This window comes from Salvelinus fontinalis, chromosome 2 (genome assembly GCF_029448725.1).
Source record: "Salvelinus fontinalis isolate EN_2023a chromosome 2, ASM2944872v1, whole genome shotgun sequence".
Classification (NCBI taxonomy): domain Eukaryota; kingdom Metazoa; phylum Chordata; class Actinopteri; order Salmoniformes; family Salmonidae; genus Salvelinus; species Salvelinus fontinalis.
Window position 1 is genome coordinate 46,460,960 of NC_074666.1, and position 15,344 is coordinate 46,476,303.

The 15,344-nt window shown below is 40.6% G+C and overlaps 1 pseudogene; it reads right to left on the minus strand.

Annotated features, from left to right (window-relative positions):
• Positions 1-2,193: 2,193 nt before the first annotated feature.
• LOC129819878 (unconventional myosin-VIIa-like) overlaps positions 2,194-15,344 on the minus strand; it is an 87,728-nt pseudogene continuing 74,577 nt past the window's right edge.

The window sequence follows — 15,344 nt, forward strand, 5'->3', positions numbered from 1 at the left end:
GAGAGGGGCGAACGCGACTTCTAGCATAAACATGATCAGAAGTGAACTGAACATTTTGTTCTGTTTAAGTTGGTTTAATTGTTTTCTTATTAAATAGAGTAATGCTGAAATAGGCTCATTAATTTTTTGGGGTGCTGAACATTAGGCATTAAAGGAAATATGTAATTTCTTTATTGACACCAACATATTTGGTTACATGGACCAACATTCACAAAACAAGAACAGTTTGAGCTAAATGAATATCCACTATACAGAACGGCACACAACAATGTAAATAAGGGCTCTATTCAATCAGATCTCCTTTAGTCCACATCTGCATAGCGGTTGTTTTGGCGGTGTAACTACATTAGAACTGTCAAATCCACAAGCGGCTCGTGGCATTATACCTAAAGTGGACATTGCCATTGGCTGCACCGATTCGCATGAACAGAAATCCCATGCAGCCTTGTTCACAAGGTCTAACGCTGGAATGTGAGATGTAATCTACACCTCCATTAGGATGATAGAAATCCTCATTATCAGCTATCACACCATGTAAAGGAACTACTACCTAATTTCTTTATTCTCCATATAATGCAGCTAACTGGATTGTGTCAACTCCTTCAGACACCATTAAAGGCATTTTTCATTTTTTTATTATAGTCCAACAAGTGTTTATAGGCCTTGATTGTTTAATTCTAACATTAGATTATTAAATATGTAATACAACTCTCCAAACTAGCACAGCAAATACTTCAACAGTTTAAACATGTGTTGCAAAACAGTGATTAAAATACTTTTTCAGAATATTGACAAAATAATCGACCTTAGCATCAGTGGCGGAGTTGACAAGCCACTGGTGGAGTTCACAACAGATACTCAAAACGGACATATTTTTGCTTCAAAAAACAAAAGTTCAATACAAATATTTGTAAAATATGGAAAAGGATTCATTTGAAACCCCCCCCCCCCCCCCCCCCCAAAACATAACTTTGCAGACCATGAGTGGTCCTGTTGCACTACATGTAATGAGGACATGAATAAGGGGACCTTATGGTGTAGTTGACCCTGCTCATTCCTGATTAATTTAGGAAATCTGACGGAGTTAACCAAATCTCCGGACACATCTTTTAGTAATATCAGTTTTGAGATAAATATTCTTTAACGTTAGAAGGCTATTGCAAGAAACTACATAAAAAAAATGTATCAGTTAATATAAATTATTGCCTGTTTTAAGAATTGTAAATAGTTTTTGGGAGTTTTTGAAATTGGAATCCTTACAAGGTCATTTCCAGGCATGTAATGAATAGTATTGAAAGTATTTAGAAAATTCCAAAACAAATATTTTCCTTAGGTAATTTGGCTCAAATAATGCAACAAAATCAATTGTTTCCGGCTGTCAGCAATCCCTGAGATAATTTCCTGCTATTCTACACATTTTGCCATGAGGCTGAGAAAGAATTTTGCAATTTGAAAGCTACACTGCACAAAAATACAAATGCAACTTGTAAAGTTGGATAAAGCAATCCTTCTGCCCCCCCCCCCCCCCCCCCTTAAAAGATCTAGATGCACTATTGTAAAGTGGCTGTTCCACTGGATGTCATAAGGTGAATGCACCAATTTGTAAGTCGCTGGATAAGAGCGTCTGCTAAATGACTTAAATGTAAATGTAAATGTAAAGTGTTAGTCCCATGTTCCATGAGCTGAAATAAAAAAAATCACAGATATTTACCACACACAAAAAGCTTATTTCTGTCTGTAATAAAGCCCTTTTGTGGGAAAACTCATTCTGATTGGCTGGGCCTTTCTCCCCAGTGGGTGGGCATGGCTACAAAATGGGTGGGCCTATGCCCTCCCATGGATGTACCAATGCCCAGTCATGTGAAATCCATAGATTAGGGCCTAATTCATTAATTTCAATTGACTGATTTCCTAATTCCGTATGAACTGTAACCCAGGAAAAGCATTGAAATTGTTACATGTTGCGTTAATATTTTTGTTCAGTATAATTCAAAAAATGTTTTTTTTATGGCTTATGACGTGTGCACGGAGGTGTGTGCGATGCCTGTGGGGGTGACATCCTGCTTACAGACATAAACAATAACATAACTTTAATATGCCAAAACTGGCATATTTCTGTATGTATATGATACTGTATTTTGTCATTAACCAGAGTTCACCTTTAATACTTAAAAATCATTGATTGCGCCACAATTTTCAAAAGCCATGTCATATGAAACAGAATTTATTTATAGAATAAATTTGCTTCAATAATTAATTAGGCAAACAGCTAAATATGTGCTCGTTAGAAATATCACATGATTAAATATTGTCAACTTTCCACTGAAGGTTTTTACAGTGATGTGGTATACACGCAGTATGCAAAGTCATAGAGACAGCTAATGTCCTGAGGTCAATCTGACTGTACTCATCAAATGTACTTCATCAGTACTTGAAATGTACTAATAACTCTGATTAATGTAGGTATGAATAGATATTGAAAGAAACTATTTAGCCTATGACACTAAGGGAAAATGTTGAATTAAACCAAAATAGAATAGCGATCACACATGAGATATATAGTATAGACAAGCCTTAGTTGTATAGTTTTAGGCTCAATGTTAATAAATCACAAAATTGGACTTAGACATTTTATAAACAAAGCTCCTGATTAGTTGAGTATAGGTCAAGTAAAGGCAATTGGTGATTGTTAATTAAGACAGGACCCAAGATATAAACCAACATCTGACAATCAGTCAAAACATTGTCATGGCCAAAACATCAATCAAAAATGTCAATCGTCACAATTCCCACTGACAATACAAAAAGAGAATTCTAGTCGCAACGCCGCTATCGGGCCTCCATCCCCTTAACCAACGATTCATGTACATTTCTTTAACACAAGTGCGTGGAGATGCATTATATTCATCCAATGTCTCAGACATTGCATTCAGACGATGTAGCAGCATTGTGCCTGTAGTCCTGAGATGAGCAGTATCAGTAGAATAGACTCATAGACCAGAGATTCTCAAGCTTTTGCACTTTCCACTCTCTTTCATCCACCATTTTTGGGAGGAAATCAGTCAAGTGCATCTCTCTGTGTGTGTGTGTGTGTGTGTGTGTGTGTGTGTGTGTGTGTGTGTGTGTGTGTGTGTGTGTGTGTGTGTGTGTGTGTGTGTGTGTGTGTGTGTGTGTCATTGATTTGACATGTTATGGCGGAAGGGTTGTATGTATCCCTCTCTGTTTTAACGAGACAGTGTTATAGATTTGAAAGCCCTCGAAGCCTACTACGCTCAACAGCGGTATCAATCACTTTACAGTTCATTTGATGTTTCCACGGGAACCGCGCATGTTTGGTCATGGTGGTCAGCATTTGGCTGATGTAAGAGGTCAGGAGGTCATCCATCTTGTAGCCCTGTGGTCACACAGACAAACCGGTTCAAACCAGGTCAAAAGGTACATTCATGTTTTTCCATATTTCATGGTAGCCTATGAATCAGACCCGTGTTCAAATTTGTGTATCTGTAAAATACTTTTGCATGCACTTGATTGAGCTTGCCTGGCGCCATGGAGCCAACAGAATAGTCTCAAAAGTGAAAACCTGGTCAACTGTCACTCCAAGACGGCCTTATCAAACACTCAGCATTTAACCCAGGTCTTCCATGCATTCATTATTTCGAGTTCCACAAAGCTACAGAACCTCCGAGGTATACCATTAAAAGGCTTTTCTATCTGCATATAGGCCGATTTCAGGCTGAGACAATTACTATGATTTTTGGCCACATGACACCTACAGTCTAGTCAAGTGTGATTTAAATGAAACCCTATTTTTCACTTCAGCATCTTGAGAAGAATTTGGTTAATAGACGGGTTGGTTGTTAAGCAACAAAGCCGATGCGTGTGCAACTATGGGGCAAACAGATGGGGTTGGCTTTGATCGCTGAATACATGTAAACTACATTTTGTCTCTAATCTTTGTTGAACACATAAATAAAGTTGCTCAATGAGCACAATGTCTTTCAAATACATCGTTACAGTAGCTAGCTAGGAAATGTTGCCATATTAGCATAAATGTTATATCAGCCAAAACACCTCAAAACAAGACATGGTATCAAGAACAAAATCAAATGAGCTAAAACAAGCCACCAGCTGGCAGTTTCCGGTCATTGTTGCTATCATTGTTGCTATCTGATATGTAGCTATCTGGCCATCCAGAACCACAACAACACACAGCCTTCTTCCCCTTTGAGGCGTGCACATCGTTTCACGACATTGTCAGCTAACCTGTCTATACAGTGCATTCGGAAAGTATTCAGACCCCTTGACTTTTCCCACATTTTGTTACGTTACAGCCTTATTCTAAAATAAAAAATAAAATACAAAAATCCTCATCAATCTACACACAATACCCCATAATGACAAAGAATAAACAGGTTCAGAAATTTTTGTAAAAGTATTACAAATAATAACTGAAATATTACATTTTCATAAGTATTCAGAGCCTATACTCAGTACTTAGTTTTAGCACCATTGGCAGCGATTACAGCTTTGAGTCGTCTTGGGTAGGACGCTACAAGCTTGGCACACCTGTATTTGGGGAGTTTCTCTCATTCTTCTCCGCATATCCTCTCAAGCTCTGTCAGGTTGGACAGGGAGAGTCGCTGCACAGTCAGGTCTCTCCAGGGATGTTCGATCGGGTTCAACCTGGAGCAGGTTTTCATCAAGGATCTCTCTGTAATTTGCTCCGTTCATCTTTCCCTCGATCCTGACTAGTCTCCCAGTCCCTGCCGCAGAAAAACATCCCCAAAGCATGACGCTGCCACCACCATGCTTCACTGTAGGGATGGTCCCAGGTTTCCTCCAGACGTGAAGCTTGGTATTAAGGCCAAAGCGTTAAATCTTGGTTTCATCAGACCACACAATCCTGTTTCTCATGGTCAGAGTCCTTAGATGCTTTTTGGCAAATTCCAAGCAGGCTGTCTTGTGCCTTTTACTAAGGAGTGGCTTCTGTCTGGCCACTCTACCATAAAGGCCTGATTGGTGGAGTGCTGCAGAGATGGTTGTCCTTCTGGAAGGTTCTCCTATCTCCATAGAGGAACTCTGGAGCTCTGTCAGAGTGATCATCAGGTTCTTGGTCACCTCCCTGACCAAGGCCCTTCTCCCCCGCTCAATTTCAAGTCTCATAGCAAAGGGTCTGGCTACTTATGTAAATAAGGTATTTCTGTTTTAAATCTTTTTTCACTTTGTCACTATGGGTTATTGTGTATAGATTGATGAGGGTAAAAAATAATGTTATACATTTTAAAATAAGGCTGTAACAAACTGTGGACAAAGTCAAGGGGTCTGAATACTTTCCGAAGGCACTGTTTGTGTAGAGGGTGAAGAATCTAAAATAGGCTAGCCCTAAATACGGTATACCAACACTGCCTGAGAGCCATTGACATCTCATGTCATGTCAAATTGTGAGTGTTGAAATGTCCAGTAGCTCACCAGTGAGGTCTCACACAGCAGCTTGGTGCCTCGGACCATGTTGCCGATGGTGATGTGGAAGTAGGTGTTTCCACTACTCCAGTTGGAGATCTTAGTGAACGGATGAGTCGTTAAGATGTCCTGTTCAGGTGGGAATTGGAGAAATACACGTTTAGCACACACATACACAACTTCCATGACACACACACACGCGCACACACGCACCTTTGACTTGGGGTCGATCAGGCTGACACCATGTTTGTTTATTGCTATCAAGAGGGTCTCTGGGAAGTTTGGATCAGTGGTTTGCTGTTGAACAGGAGAACATCTGTTAAGTTGTAAGTGGTATCTTTTAAATCTATAACGAACAACTTGAGTTTGTGAACTATTTTTTATGAATCATATAAATAAATACTGTGATTGAGGCAGACGATAGGTAAATGTACTGTATACACTGACAACGATAATACATAAATAAAACAACAATACATCAAAAGAAAGTAGCAAGGAATTCACAGCAACTCTCTGAGCAGGTCAATAGCAATAGTCCATGACCTGAGATAGAGTTGAGTTTTCCATGACCTGAGATAGAGTTGAGTTTTCCATGACCTGAGATAGAGTTGAGTTTTCCATGACCTGAGATAGAGTTGAGTTTTCCATGACCTGAGATAGAGTTGAGTTTTCCATGACCTGAGATAGAGTTGAGTTTTCCATGACCTGAGATAGAGTTGAGTTTTCCATGACCTGAGATAGAGTTGAGTTTTCCATGACCTGAGATAGAGTTGAGTTTTCCATGACCTGAGATAGAGTTGAGTTTTCTGACCATTGATCAAGAAAAGTTATTTGAACAAAAACCTCCTAACGTACCAAACAGCTCTCAAATGCACACGGTAACTCTAATTTAATTTTTTTTAAATGTTATTTCACCTTTATTTAACCAGGTAGGCTAGTTGAGAACAAGTTCTCATTTGCAACTGCGACCTGGCCAAGATAAAGCATGATGCACTAAAGAATAACCCCACAAACAAAGATCATTCTGCCCCGGTTCTGCACAATAACATGAATTCATACAGAAATCTATACAGCATTCCTATATACCTCTTTACCTTGACTTCAAAGAAGGCCGAGCCAAATGTAGGCCACTTGAAGATGACTTTGAGGAATGATAGCTTGGCCTCCTCTCGAGTCTTCCCCGACTGCTTGTTGAACAACGCCACTATGGACTGTGAGACAGAAAAACAAGCAGCAGAGTGTGTGACCAAATATGATTTAAACCCTGGTTTCTTATGCACTCCCACTGACCTAAAGCTTAGGCATTTATTTGAGAAGCTAGAGCAAGTCTTTAGGTCTCAGGCAAGGTTACTCTTCACGCAAGTGTAGTTCACTGAACTACTATACCTCTGCTAAATTAGCACAAAATCCTTGCTCAGACAATTTAATTAGCATGTTGTTTATATATTTTTGATGACACAATGACTAGGACCATGGCCCCCGTACAAAAATTAATTTGTTGCGGCAAACTTCCCGCAAGTTGCATAGTGTTGCATGCTGAACTGCAGTCAATAAACAGCATTCTCACATAAATGTTCCTCTTGTCCAGATGTGTTATTGGCCGTGTGAATAGCGATGGAAATGGCATCTTCTGTGGATCTGCTAGAGCAGTAGGCAAATTGGAGTGGGTCCAGTGTGCCTGTTATGCTGTCCTTGATGTGGGTCATGGCCAGCCTATCAAAGCACTATTTGATGACGGGGCGATATTAATTTTGGTATGTCATCTTGTTTTTCTTGGACACTGGGACGATGGTGGTCTCCTTGAAGCAGGTGGGTACTACAGCCTGGGACAGGGACAGGTTGAAGATGTCCAAGAAGACGCCCGCCAGCTGGTCAGCAGACACTCTGAGGACAAGGCCAGGAATGCCATCTGGGCTGGCAGCTTCATGACTATTCACTCTTTTGAGAGTTCCGCCTCGGAGCGTGAAAACACCTGGTCCGGAGCAGCGAGAGTCTTCCCCGATGGCTCGGTATTGTCTGCCTCGAAACGAGCATAGAATGTATTAAGCTCGTCTGGGAGCTATAAATGGTGCCAGAAGTTTGCAAATGTTTGCCACTAGTGGTGAATCTGCCGCAATAATAATACTTATTGCCACTAGTGGCAAACAGTTCGCCAGACCCCAGCAAAAATCAGATTTTTTCTCTCACTACTTTCATTTATCTGATGTCCAGCCCTTATATTTTGCCTCACAATGAAGTGTTTTAATGTTTATTTTCAGGACAACCAGGGCTACAAGTAGTACACAAAAAAATAAGGTCTGCCAAGCAAAAACCTGATAAAAAAGAATTCAGTAAGTACAGAAATTGTTTGCTCAGCGGGAAATGAATATCCAACTAGTTAGTGACAACCGTGTAGAGTTTGGAGTTTGTGACAGAAACAATGTGAGCTTATAGACACTATGTCCTGGGATTTCCTGTGATCTTCTATGTAGAAGAACTCCTTACCTTCTATCTACTCATGTGTGGCTTATGAGCGTCACAGAGCAAAACAGCATTACATGTTCGTGAGAGTCTCAGCTTTTCATAGATGAGCTCAAACCATTCAGACTTTACAGACGTTTTTGTGAAAAGAACTGTCCCTGGACCCCTTCGGGATCCACCCTCACAAATACCACTCTAGCTCAGACACAATGTTTAAAAGGGGTTAGAAGTCCAAAACGCGGAGACGAGTTAAACATACTAAGGTCAACATCCCTATGGTGTTCACATGCACGCCTCCAACTCAATCATCAAGTTTGCAGACGACACTACAGTGGTAGGCTTGATTACCAACAACGACGAGACGGCCTACAGGGAGGAGGTGAGGGCCCTCGGAGTGTGGTGTCAGGAAAATAACCTCACACTCAACGTCAACAAAACAAAGGAGATGATCGTGGACTTCAGGAAACAGCAGAGGAAGCACCCCCCTATCCACATCGACGGGACAGTAGTGGAGAGGGTAGAAAGTTTTAAGTTCCTCGGCGTACACATCGCGGACAAACTGAATTGGTCCACCCACACAGACAGCGTGGTGAAGAAGGCGCAGCAGCGCCTCTTCAACCTCAGGAGGCTGAAGAAATTTGGCTTGTCACCAAAAGCACTCACAAACCTTTAACAGATGCACAATCGAGAGATTCCTGTCGGGCTGTATCACCGCCTGGTACGGCAACTGCTCCGCCCACAACCGTAAGGCTCTCCAGAGGGTAGTGAGGTCTGCACAACGTATCACCGGGTGCAAACTACCTGTCCTCCAGGACACCTACACCATCATAGGAAGGCCATAAAGATCATCAAGGACAACAACCACCCGAGCCACTGCCTGTTCACCCCGCTATCATCCAGAACGCAAGGTCAGTACAGGTGCATCAAAGCAGGGACCGAGAGACAGAAAAACAGCTTCTATCTCAAGGCCATCAGACTGTTAAACAGCCACCACTAACATTGAGTGGCTGCTGCCATACATGTAAAAAATGTATCACTAATCATTTTAAACAATGCCTCTTAATATAATGTTTACATACCCTACATTACGCAACTCATATGTATATACTGTACTCTATACCACCTACTGCATCTTGCCATCTTTATGTAATACATGTATCACTAGCCACTTTAAACAATGCCACTTAATATAATGTTTACATACCCTACATTACGCATCTCATATGTATATACCGTACTCTATACCATCTACTGCATCTTGCCTATGCCGTTCTGTACTATCACTCATTCATATATCTTTATGTACATATTCTTCATCCCTTTACACTTGTGTGTATAAGGTAGCTGTTGTGAAATTGTTAGGTTAGATTACTCGTTGGTTATTACTGCATTGTCAGAACTAGAAGCACAAGCATTTCGCTACACTCGCATTAACATCTGCTAACCATGTGTGTATGTGACAAATACAATTTGATTTCTCTCATGTAAATGTCGTAACTACAAAAAATATTTAAAAAATGAGTTATTTAGCATTCTGATGATTTCATGTTGTATTGGATTTATTTTTATCTGTTAAGAAATTGAATACATGTTGTTTAGTGTATTTTCAAAATGTTGTATGTTTAGTTTTGTTTTCTCTGTGAGAAGCAAGTTCATTTAAAATGATGTGATTTGGTTTATGTAGATAAAACATTTCAATGTTTTTAATACACAAAGTAACCAAAAACTTGATCTAATTTCCATAATCAGTAGAATGTTCGCCACAAGTTTCCTAGAATTGTTTGCCAGAAGTTCACAAGTCACCGCATATTCGCCGTAATAGTTTGCCACAAAACCAATTTGCATGTGGAAATTTGAGCTTGCTGCATATTTGCGGCAAATTGGCCAAATATTTGCCACAACTGTTTGCCAGAAGCGGTAAGGGTATTCACAAAGAATGGGATCTACATTCAGGGTCCCCCTCTTATTCTTTATGACCTAAAATGCAAAACTGATCCTAGATCAGCACTCGTATAGATTTTCTCGGTCAGGTCACGCGGTCCAGATAAACTAGTCCTATAGGAATTCTGATTTTACGACTCACCCGTTTCCAGACCTCAGGCGAGAGGTGTCTGATCTGGTCCTGAGGGATCAGCTCCTTCAGCATCTTGGGAATGTTGGGAAACTGGGATTTGTCCTCCTCGAACTTCACCCTGTAGATCAGCGCTCCCAGCTGGAAAACCTCTTCCCGGGAACACTTGTGGTAACCACGGAGATATTTGGGAAGCTCCTGAAGAGAGAAGAGTGAGTAGGGTCAATACACTTAAACAAATATGCAGACAGTCAAGCACATATGAGCACACACACAAGAATGTTCTCATGCACTGTGGTGTAAAGTACTTAAGTAAACATATTTTAAAGTACTAAGTCGTTTTTTAGGGGTATTTGCACTTGTATTTGTACTCTGATCTGGCAGACTCACTAAACACAAAAGCTTCTTATGTAAATTCTGTATGAGTGTTGGAGTGTCCCCATAGCTATCCGTAAATAAAATAAAAACAAGAAAATGATGCCGTCTGGTTAGCTTAATATAAGGAATTTTACTTTTGATACTTAAAGGTGTTTTATGTCACACGATCTGTGAAGACTTCAAGCATTAACTCATGAATTATGGACACCTCATGAACTACAGTGCCTTGCAAAAGTATTCATCCCCCTTGGCGTTTTTCCTATAAACAAAATAGTCCAAATTGGTGAAGTGAAATGAAAAAAATAACTTGTTTCAAAAAAAATTAAAAGGAAAAGTGGTGCATACATTTGTATTCACCTCCCTTGCTATGAAGCCCCTAAATAAGATCTGGTGCAACCAATTACCTTCAGAAGTGACATAATTAATTAAATAAATTCCACCTGTGTTTCAATCTAAGTGTCACATGATCCCAGTATATATACAGCTGTTCTGAAAGGCCCCAGAGTCTGCAACACCACTAAGCAAGGGGCACCACCAAGCAAGCAGCACTATGGAGACCAAGGAGCTCTCCAAACAGGTCAGGTACAAAGTTGTGGAGAAGTATAGACCAGGGTTGGGTTATAAAAAAATATCTGAAACTTTAAACATCCCACAGAGCACCATTAAATACATTATAAAAAAAAAATGGAAAGAATATGGCACCACAACAAACCTGCCAAGAGAGGGCCACCCACCAAAACTCACGGACCAAGCGGAGAGCATTAACCAGAGAGGCAACAAAGAGACCAAAGATAACACTGAAGAGGCTGCAAAGCTCCACAGCGGAGATTGGAGTAACTGTCCATAGGACCACTTTAAGGCGTACACTCCACAGAGCTGGGCTTTACGGAAGAGTGACCAGAAAAAAATTTGCAAACACGTTTGGTGTTCGCCAAAAGGCATGTGGGAGACTCCCCAAACATATGGAAGAAGGTACTCTGGTCAGATGAGACTAAAATTTTGCTTTTTGCCCATCAAGGAAAACGCTATGTCTGGCGCAAACCCAACACCTCTCATCACCCTGAGAACACCGTCCCCACAGTGAAGCATGGTGGTGGTGGCAGCATAATGCTGTGGGGGTGTTTTTACATCGGGCAGGGACTGGGAAAATAGACAGAATTGAAGGAATGATGGATGGCGCTAAACACAGGGACATTTTTGAGGGAAACCTGTTTCAGTCTGCCAGAGATTTGAGACTGGGACGGAGGTTCACCTTCCAGCAGGACAACGACCCTAAGCATACTGCTAAAGTAACACTCGAGCGGTTTAAGGGAAAACATTTAAATGTCTTGGTATGGCCTAGTCAAAGCCCAGACCTCAATCCAATTGAGAATCTGTGGTAGGACTTAAAGATTGCTGTACACCAGCGGAACCCATCCAACTTGAAGGAGCTGGAGCAGTTTTGCCTTAAAGAATGGGCAAAAATCCCAGTGGCTAGATGTGCCAAGCTTATAGAGACATACCCCAAGAGACTTGCAGCTGTAATTGCTGCAAAAGGTGGCTCTACAAAGTATTGACTTTGGGAGGGGTGAATAGTTATGCACGCTCAAGTATTCCTTTTTTTTTGTCGTATTTATCTTCAAAGTGGTAGGCATGTTGTGGAAAACAAATTATACAACCCCCCCCCCCCCCCCCCCCAAAATCTATTTAATTCCAGGTTGAAATAGAAAAAATGCCAAGGGGGGTGAATACTTTCGCAAGCCACTGTAGGGTGTAAAACATGTTTTGATTCAAGTCATGTATTATATTGAATGTAGACTACCTGTTCTGAGTGTGTTCATATTGTGTAAAATTCCCTTGGCTTAGAGGGTAGACTATTGGCAGTGTAGGCCTAGTGGAGGGTAAATGCAAATAAACGCTTTTTACCCACTTTTTTAGAAAAAATGCATTAAAATTAAATGGGAGCATAACATTTTTTTTACTGTGACCGGCAATCAGAGTTTACCCACCATTTTTTTACCACTAGGCCTACATCACTGGCTACAGGCTGGCCTATTTGAAGTTCATGGCAATACACATAGCCTAGTCTAATAATTTGACCGCGTGTGGAAGGGTGACCATCCCGCTTTTCCTGGGACAGTTTCAGCCCCATTTCAGGTGTTCCGACATTCCATGCTTCAAAAAAGGTCAATTTGTCAGCAAGACCATGAATTAATCTAGGCCTAATCATTGGCAATCACTGAATGTCATTAGGCACACTTTCTGGTGTTTTGTAAACAGATGTATATTTCCATTCATCAAATGGCGCGAGTACACATGCAGTTTGGATGCTGGAATTATTTTGGAGTGGATAAACAACTTTTTGAATCAGATGAAATTATCATGACTGGTTGTGTTCATGCCACATTAAAAGATTATTTATTTATTTTCACCATTTAAATGACTCTGCGCACACACACACACACACACCTGGTAGTAGTGAAAGATGGAGTCGGCCATGGAGTCTTTCCCTGGCATGGTATTGGTCCACAGTTTCTTCATGAAGAACACCTGATAGCTCAGTGAAGGCACTATACCTACAGATGGACGAGAGAGAGAGAGATTCAGGACATACTTCTCATTTTACATACTTCTCAAAATGTAATATCCAACGTTTCGACAGCTTGCAGCCAAGCTGTCTTCATCATACCCTGATGAAGACAGCTTGGCTCTCAAAACGTTGGACATTACATTTTTGCATCTGAGCTCCTAGTGTGCGGCTCTCCTTTATTTTCAAGTTTTCTACTCCGCTAGCCAGCACCTCGCCTAAATAGGTGTGCGTTTCTTTTTCTTCTAGAAAGTTCCCAAACCCAAGCTTAACCTTCACCCTAGCATTAACCCTTGCCACAACGTGTTGACATGACACACCATGTTTGATGAAATGTTTATGTGGCCCAACCCTGAAGGCCGCACTGGGTGCTGAAAGTTGGATCATCAATTCATCCTTAGGATTAATAGGATGGTTGGACTTTCTGTCTTTCTTTCTTGTGGACCTAGCAAATGTCAGATGCCTACAGGAAAGTTGAAAGGAAACTTCTTTGAGGCTTTAGAGAACTCATATTTTGATCAGAGTGACACAGATCTAAGATTAAATATGGTTGTTTCTCTGAGAAAATACCCCAAAATATCTTGTTGAATAAAGCAAATGTTTGTCTTGGAGAATTAAAGGTGATAAAGAACAGATCTAATCATGGATAATCTTCCTATGGGTAACCTTTCTACTGAATCTAGGGCCCTCTACAGTCCAGACATGTCTTTACCGTCCTTTGCAGGTCTAGCTTTTTTGATCCAGTCGGTTAGATGCCTTACAAAGTCAAAGAAGAAATCCCCCTCAGGCACACTGATGACCTGGAAAGAACCAGCAAAGGTCAAAGGTCAAACATAAATATTGATACAGTTTATCGAGAGTAATTTGAATCACCCTCACATTCCGACAGTAGTGAAATCTTACAAAAATAAAATTGGTGTAAACTCCTAGTGGAGGTATAAAGAGGTAGAGAATCTTTCAAAACAGTCCCGTTTTGAATTATTAAGATCTGCGACTCATACTGTAATACACTGTAATTATTTGGATAAATATTATGAAATTATATATATTATTTGGGTGTACAAGTACAAGAACACAGTCTTGTACTGATCCAGAGGGCAAGCTTTTGCATGGGTCGTAATGGCGTAATTTTCTGGTTGTAAAATTGTTTTCTAGTTGTAGAAACATCGGATTACAACCAGACACGACCAGATTGCAAACAGGAGGTCTTTTTTCATGAAGTCATCAAGAAGTCAGGAAAATATGTCATATTTTGGTTGGTATCTGGTCATATAAACAGATTACAACCAGTTAAATACATCACAATTTTACAACCAGTATACAACCTGACCGCAAAGTGAAAAAACACGTCCTAATGACATCATTGCATCAGTTTTTCTTGCTGGTGAGGCTTATCAGTAAAAGGGGAAACAGCCGCAGTGTTCTCCCCTGCGAGTTTGTTATTATTTTAGTTTTGCTTATGAAATGGAGAACATCCAGCATCACGGTAAAAAAAGTCTCAGTACATATTCTGCTGTTTTATCACACCTGCAATGATGTCCGAGGGAAAAAAACTGTGATCTTTGTTTGAAGTAGTTTCTTTGTTGTTGTAATATCACAAACGGACGTGGCAGTTTCACCACTGTGGATTTCAGATGTAATATCAGTCATATCCTAGTAGTGTACCTTGTCAGTGATCTTGACAAACAGGCTGAAGCCCTCAGAAGACTTGAGGAGCAGTCTGCCTGAGATGTTCAGAGAGAACTCTTTGGCCTTGGTACTCGACTCCACCTCGAAAGCCTGTAAAAAAAAGCTACATTTACACTATTTGCAATAAAATTGACCACACAATACATTCCAGGTTAGAATAAGTCAGCATGTGTGCTGTATTTGTCTCTGTTACCCAGCAAACACACAACGTTGTCTCAATGTTGACTTCACGTTTGGGCCTCATTGTGCCATTGTGACTTTGTAACAACATTGATGAGGTTGACCTCTCACCTCATCTGTGTCATCGGGGAAGAACACTTTGTGAAAGATCTGCGTGGTCTTGTGCTGGATGGCCTCCACCTCCACCAGGTGAGGCGGGTACTTCCTGTATCCATTACTGTATTAGTAAGGAGAGAGCATTATGGGTACAGAGCAGTATGGGTACTGTAGTACATCATGCTACAATTACTGTTGGACTGTTAGTTCACCCAGAGGAAGACAATAGAAAGACAAAGGAAGGAATATGAGTAAGATGGCATGGATCTGGAGTGGCTCTTGAGTTAAGAGCCGAATCCTTACTTGAGATCCACACACATAACTCAAATGTTTTTTTGTAAATCTCGGATGGATCTCAAATTAGGATTTGTCCCTTGCGTAAATACGTCAGTATTTTTCTCCTATGTTTACATGGCTGAGAAACTCAATAAAAAATATATACTT